Source organism: Phyllobates terribilis, unplaced genomic scaffold (assembly GCF_046119375.1).
Source record: "Phyllobates terribilis strain yellow unplaced genomic scaffold, ASM4611937v1 Scaffold_2__4_contigs__length_985480577, whole genome shotgun sequence".
NCBI classification, from domain to species: Eukaryota; Metazoa; Chordata; class Amphibia; order Anura; family Dendrobatidae; genus Phyllobates; species Phyllobates terribilis.
In genome coordinates, this window is record NW_027362762.1 from 680,029,091 (window position 1) to 680,035,950 (window position 6,860).

A 6,860-nucleotide genomic window follows, 5' to 3' on the forward strand; every position below is an offset into this window, starting at 1 on the left:
ATTAGATTTTCAGATTGGGATGAAATTGAGCAGCAGTGACCATAATATGATAATTTTCAAAGTAATATTCAATAAACTGCTGGGATTCCTAGTGCTACAAACATCAATATACAATCCAACATGCATCTATATGACTCTAAATTGAACAAATCGGTTTACTGCCTAAGTGTATACCCCAATAAAAGACGCAATTGTATACATCAAAACTATTAAAATTCAAGCAAGTTCGGGGGCGTGGTCAGGACCTCAATGTGAGAAGAAGTGTGTGTGAGGAGCTCCTGCTGAGCTGAACACAATAGAGGCTGAGTGCCAGCATTTGCACCTCAATTACAGCACACATGGGGCCACGATGTGCTAGGAACTGGGCTGCAGCGGCCTCAGACAGAGCACAGAGGTGAGGGGAGTGGGAACCAATCTCAGCTTGCGGCCCCTGCTGATGTGGATTTGCAGGGGCACCTAACAGCAAAAAGCCGAGGCAGAGCTGTGAGAGTCGTCTCTTCTGCAAATAAGACTGTAACAGCTCACACGAGTTGCACATCAGAGCCCCCCCTCCCCCTCCTCCCCATAGACAATTGCACAGATAACAGATGTGCTGCTGATCATCCCCAGCCCCCATCAGGAGAGGCAGCCGGGGAGACTGAGGGAGAGGGGAATATTTTCACTGTCCATGGTAAAGTGGGTGGAGACTTGTCCTCTTCCCCTGGCTGTACTGAGGATGAATGGGGGGTTGGGAGCCTGCAGCCATGTGCCCCTGCATGGCAGAGTTACCTAGAGCATTTACCCTCCAAGATAGACTTCAAAAACCTTATAAAGGAAGTCAAGGATACCCGCAGGTCAGAGATTGCTTGTGTGAGACAAGACCTGAGGCACTTGGCAAATCGTATAGAAATACTGGAGGATGATCATAATACTACTAGAGCTCATGTAACCAAACTACAACAAGTGACCACCCAGCAAAAATCAGTGATGCAGGATATGCATGCCCACATTGAAGATCTTGATAATATGGGAAGAAGGAGCAATATACGGGTGAGGGGTCTCCCCGAGTCGGAGGGGGTGGAGGATCTCAGAGCTATACTTCAGGAGATCTTTAACTCCTGGGTGATAGTCAGCCTGCCTCAATCAAATTTGATAGAGCTCACAGAGCCTTGAAGCCAAAAGGTACTACAGCATTTCCGAGGGATGTAATATGCTGCTTGCATGACTTTGAGCTGAAAGAAAAGATAATGGCCAAGGCACGGGCCCAGAAAGCCATAAAGTATAGGGGGGCGGACATCCAGCTCTTCCCGGACCTGTCTAGAATTACCCTGCAGAAGAGAAAGCATCTTAAACCTCTGCTCAGCATGCTCCTGGATAAGATGATTCCCTATAGGTGGGGCTTCCCCTTTGCTTTAATGGCTCGCAGGGATGGGGTGTCGGCAGTGCTCGGCTCTATGGGGGATTTGGCCAAGTTTTGTGGGGACCTCCAACTAACAGCACCGAACATTCCGGAATGGGACTATCTTCTCCCCCCGGAGGCTCCACCTCCCATATGGCAAAAGGTGGGGAGGCGGGGCAAAGAGGGAACACCTCGCAGGCCTGGAGAGCAGGGCCCGCCCTCTGGAGTGCATAAGAATAACTATGGTTGACTGTAAAACCCGGAGCATAAGCGGCTTCGCTTGAGGGTTTACTTTTTGTCTTTATCGCTCTTTTTCACTTACAAGCCGGTACTCGACGTCAAGTTCTGAAATACTTATGTTTGATATTTTTCTATGCCTTAAATGAATGAAAATTTTAAAGTGTCACTTTGACAACCTGTTTATAAATGCTCAGTGGGGCTCCTTGGGTTTTGGGACAAGGATTTTGGTTATTGTTTCTCTTCTCACAGGAAGGTTTTTTTTTTCCCTTTTTCTGGACTCCCTCCAATATATTTTTCCAAAGGGTTGTTGGACAGCAAGGACATTGTGATTTCCCTTAACTGCATAGTACGTTTTTGAAACTTAGTGGGCTCACCTTGTGCCACGGTAACAACCCTTCTCCAAGAGTTACTCTTGGGAAAATTGTTCTGATCTGTTTTGATAATTGTACATGTTTTCTCTTAATGTTGGTTTGCTTCAGTCTGTGTCTCCCCCACATCCCACTGTCTTTCCCCTCCCTCCTTTTTACCTTTTCTTTTCCTTATCAAGAGAGCAGGGGTCATTCATGAAGCTCCATGGCAGGTCATTATGGGGCGTTAGGCTGCAACGATTGTCAGTGAGTATGATTATAAGCAGTAGTTCACCTTTTCTCACTAGCAATGGTTAAGTTGATCACTTTGAATGTAAAGGGGCTTAATTCTCCTAGAAAAAGAAGGCTCACACTGCAGGAGTTGAAGGCTCAGAGAGCGGACATTGCCTTTTTACAGGAGACCCATTATGACCGGAGTGGGACGTTTAGATTTGCGGCCCATCATTACCCTTCTGCCTACTCTGCCTATAATAATAATAAAAAGGGTGGAGTGGCCATACTGATATCATCTTTATGCCCAATTCAAATCTCTAAATCTCATGAGGACCCGGCAGGTAGATTCTTGATACTGGAGGGCTTTTTTAAGGGCAAAGCAATAATGTTGTGCAACATTTACGCCCCAAATTCGGGCCAAATACCCTTTATTCGCAAGGTTCTAACTAGCCTTCGACGGCTGCAGCCTGGGGCATTGTTGGTGGGGGGGGGACTTTAATATCCCGTTCTCAGAAATAAATGATAGGCTTGCTTTGAGGGGGAACCCGCCATCTGCTGGTTCGTCCCGATTATCATTGGAATTTAGAAAATTGATCCGGGCAAATTCCCTTTTTGATATGTGGAGAATAGATCATCCCAAAGGAAAAGCTTACACTTTTTATTCAAATCCGCATCAGACTCATACCAGAATCGATTACTTTTTTGCTAATATTGTCACACTTAGAATGCTAGAGAATGTGGAGGTGGGGTCCATAACATGGTCGGATCATGCGCCGGTAATATTAAATTTAAAGTTGGGTCTCAGTTCCTCCAGAGCCGGTCACTGGCGACTGAATGAATTTCTGGTAAAGGATCCCTGTATTCAAAAATCTTTATCAAATCATTTAACCCAGTATTTTGAACTAAATTTGGGATCTGTGCCCTCCCTTCCTATTTTGTGGGAAGCGCATAAGGCGGTAATAAGAGGGTGTTGTATTGCAGAGGGAGCGAGGCTTAAAAAAAATTCAAGGCAACTTTTCTCGAATCTTAATTCTCAGATTCGCCTTCTGGAACGTAGATTTGCCTCTTCTCCGTCAACTGGGACTCTGAGGAAGCTGTTGGCCACTAGGGACAAATTGAAGGATCTCTGCATCCGTAAAGTGGAGAAGATGCTTGTATTTTCAAAACAGAGATATTATGAAAAAGGGAACAAGGCCCATACCCTGTTGGCTAGGCAATTGCAGGATCGCTCTGTGGCCGCGGCTCCTCAGGCTCTTAGAGACGATGAGGGAACTACCCACTATGACCCGGGGGAATTGTCAAATATCTTTTATAAATTTTATAAGAAATTATATAATCTTCAGGACCCACTGGCAGGCAATCCAGAATATAGGCGATCAGAGATAGACAGCTTTTTTCGGAGGATTAGTCTGCCAGTTCTTTCAACGGAGGCACAAGAGTCCCTTAACAAACAGATCACTCTTGAGGAATTAACTGACATTTTGAAAGATTTGCCCCTGGGTAAGTCACCAGGCCCGGACGGTTTGACCTATCTATATTATAAAACTTTTTCGGATATACTACTCCCCTATATCGTTGACCTTTTTAACTCCTTCCTGACGGGAACCCCGATTCCTAGCTCGCTGTCTCATTCATATTTGGTGTTAATTCACAAGGCTGGTAGAGATCCCCTTGACTGCACCAACTATAGGCCCATAGCCCTCTTGAACTCGGATTTAAAAATATTTACCCGTCTCCTTGCAAATAGAGTGAATGTCTGGCTCCCGCACATGATTCATAAGGATCAGGTGGGGTTTGTGCCCTTCATACAGGGAGGAGACAACACAAGGAGGGCTGTGGACCTGGTGGATGTGGTCAATAGGAATAAGTCTTGGGCGCTTCTCCTCAGTCTTGATGCGGAAAAGGCTTTTGATCGCCTTAATTGGCCCTTTATGTTTGAGACAGTGAAGACTTTTGCGATATCAGGTGCTTTTCTAACAGCACTAAAGGCACTTTATTCTTCTCCCACGGTGTCCATTAAACTTCCCCATTGTGTATCACTCAGTTTCTCTATAGCAAATGGTACAAGGCAAGGCTGTCCTTTATCCCCACTCTTGTTTGCCATGTGTATCGAGCCTCTAGCGGCAGCAATAAGAGTTAATCCTGACATATCGGGGGTGGAGGTAAGGGGTAAAGTATTTAAAATTTCCCTACATGCAGACGATGTGCTACTGACCCTCACGAATCTGCATATCACCCTCCCTAACCTTAAAGTGACACTTCGGGAATATGGCATGATCTCAGGATATAAGATTAATTCTAAAAAAACAGAGGCACTTCCACTAAACCTTCCCCATGAAGAATTAGATCATCTTAAGCTGAATTACAAATTCCGGTGGAAGTCAGAAAGTATCAAATATCTGGGGATTAACATAACGTCAGACTATGGGACCCTGTTTGCTCATAATTTTCCGCCCCTTTTTAAAGAATTGAAGGGTCTTATGGTCAAGTGGGCCAATCTTCATATCTCATTTTTGGGGCGAATATCGGCGGTGAAAATGTCCCTTATTCCTAAACTCAACTACTATTTTGAAACTCTGCCAGTTGGGGTTCCTATGGGGGAGTTGAGGGCTCTGCAATCCTGTATAATGTTTATATGGAATAATGGGAGGCATAGATCTTCCAAGCAGGTACTGATCTCGGGGAGGGAGCAGGGGGGGGTTATCGATCCCGGATGTGGTAAAATACTATTGGGCGGCTCACTTGAGAAGGATTCCCTCATGGTCATCCCTTTGGGCATATAATAAGTGGACAGAAATTGAAAAATTATGGATAGCCCCAGTTCATCCGAATTCACTACTGTGGTCTGAGAAATCTGTTAAACTCCAAACCACTTTACTGGGCCCTATGCAATTCACTAGAGACATATGGGACACCTGTAGGAGGAGATTTCCTCTTTCTTCTAAACATTCCACGATGATATCGTTTGTCTTTCAGCCTTTGCTCCCTCAGAGCCAAGAATCATCGATGGCTCATCCCTGGATCAACGCGGGATTGTTTAGATTTGCGGATATAGTGGACAGAAACACCTTAGTAATACATCAGTTTGATTATTTAAAAGAAAGTTTTAACCGGGAATTCTATCAGTACATACAGATTCAGTATTTTGCAAGATCCCTGTTTGGCTCATATAAAGTGTCCATCCCCACGGAGTTTGAGAGGCTGTGCAGGAGAGGTCCCTCTACCAAGGGGTTGATCTCGGATATATATAAAATAATCAATTCACCGGTGGGTGGACCCATCTTCCAGCACCCTTATATGTCTAAGTGGGAGGGATTCTTGGGAAGGAGGCTTTCCCTCAGACATGGCAGACAATATGGTCTAAAGCAGCTAAGACATCAATCTGTACCCTATACAAGGAGAACCAATATAAATTTTTAATGCATTGGTACCACACGCCCGATGTCCTGAATAAAATGAACCCGCAGGTCCCGAGTATATGCTGGAGATGTGGATCATCTGTCAGCACTCTGACACATGCTTTTTGGTCCTGCAGCAAAATAGTTCCCTTTTTGGAAACAATAAGAAAACTGGTTCAGGAGGTGCTATTTACAGAGATTTATGGCACCCCAGGGGTCTGGTTACCACAGTGATAGAAATATTACGTCTGAGAGCAAGTGGGAGGTTTCTCTGGTCAGGAGCTCTTAAGCATGCAACACTTCCTGCCGAGACCTGGGAGGGGAGGAATCTGCCCTTATAAACTGGGTCTGGGGCAGGATTAGTCAGTCAGAGTCTGGGAGACAGTCAGAGCCTGGAGAGCAGTTCCAGACACAGGGAGAGTTACAGCAGGAGCTCTGTAGGAGCAGTAGCTGAAGACCAGGGGCTGGAGCTGAGCAGAGCTCGCCCTGGCAGAAGAATCTGATAACCGGACACCGGAGTCCAAGGCTGTGGGGACTGATATTCACCCAGCAGCAGAAACCAGCCAGCAGGGGATTCCAGGTGCTCTGGCCATAGAAGCCCGGAGGCTCAGTCACTAGGAAGGGACCAGCACCGCCATCCAGGAGCGGAGGCTAACAGAAGGTCCCAAGTCACCAGCCATACGGGTGAGCACCACACGGTATACTCAGGGACGTGGGCTACTTCTACCCACTTACAGCAAGGTAGCCAGAAAGACTGCAGATAGACGGGGAGGCTTACAACTCCACCTGGCCAGGGGAACTCCTGTTTGCTCGCAGACTGACCAGGCCCCTTATGTTAGCCAGTACTCCCGGGAGGGTCTGCCTTAATATCACCAGTAAAGACCCTGAACTGCACTGCAAAGACTCTGAGTCGTTCCTGCTTCATTGCCGCACCAGCACTACTAGTGCTGGGACTCCCGTGCACTATCACCCTCACCATCAACTACACTGCCCTGGGGCTCCACTCTTCCCGTAGGGAGTCACACTACCTCAGCTGCACACACCATCAGCCCCAGCGGTCTGCCTTGCAGCGGCGGTCCACGCTGACCGCAATCCACGGGTGGTGTAGTCGGACAATTAACCTAAAACCCCCACAAAATACCTCCATCGGCCTGACCACCCTGAGCCACAGGATCGGGTCACCGCCACGGATTCTACAACCCCCAGAGACCCGGCTCCGGGTATCCCACACACGTCCACACTAGGCCCAGGGAGCGAGTCAGA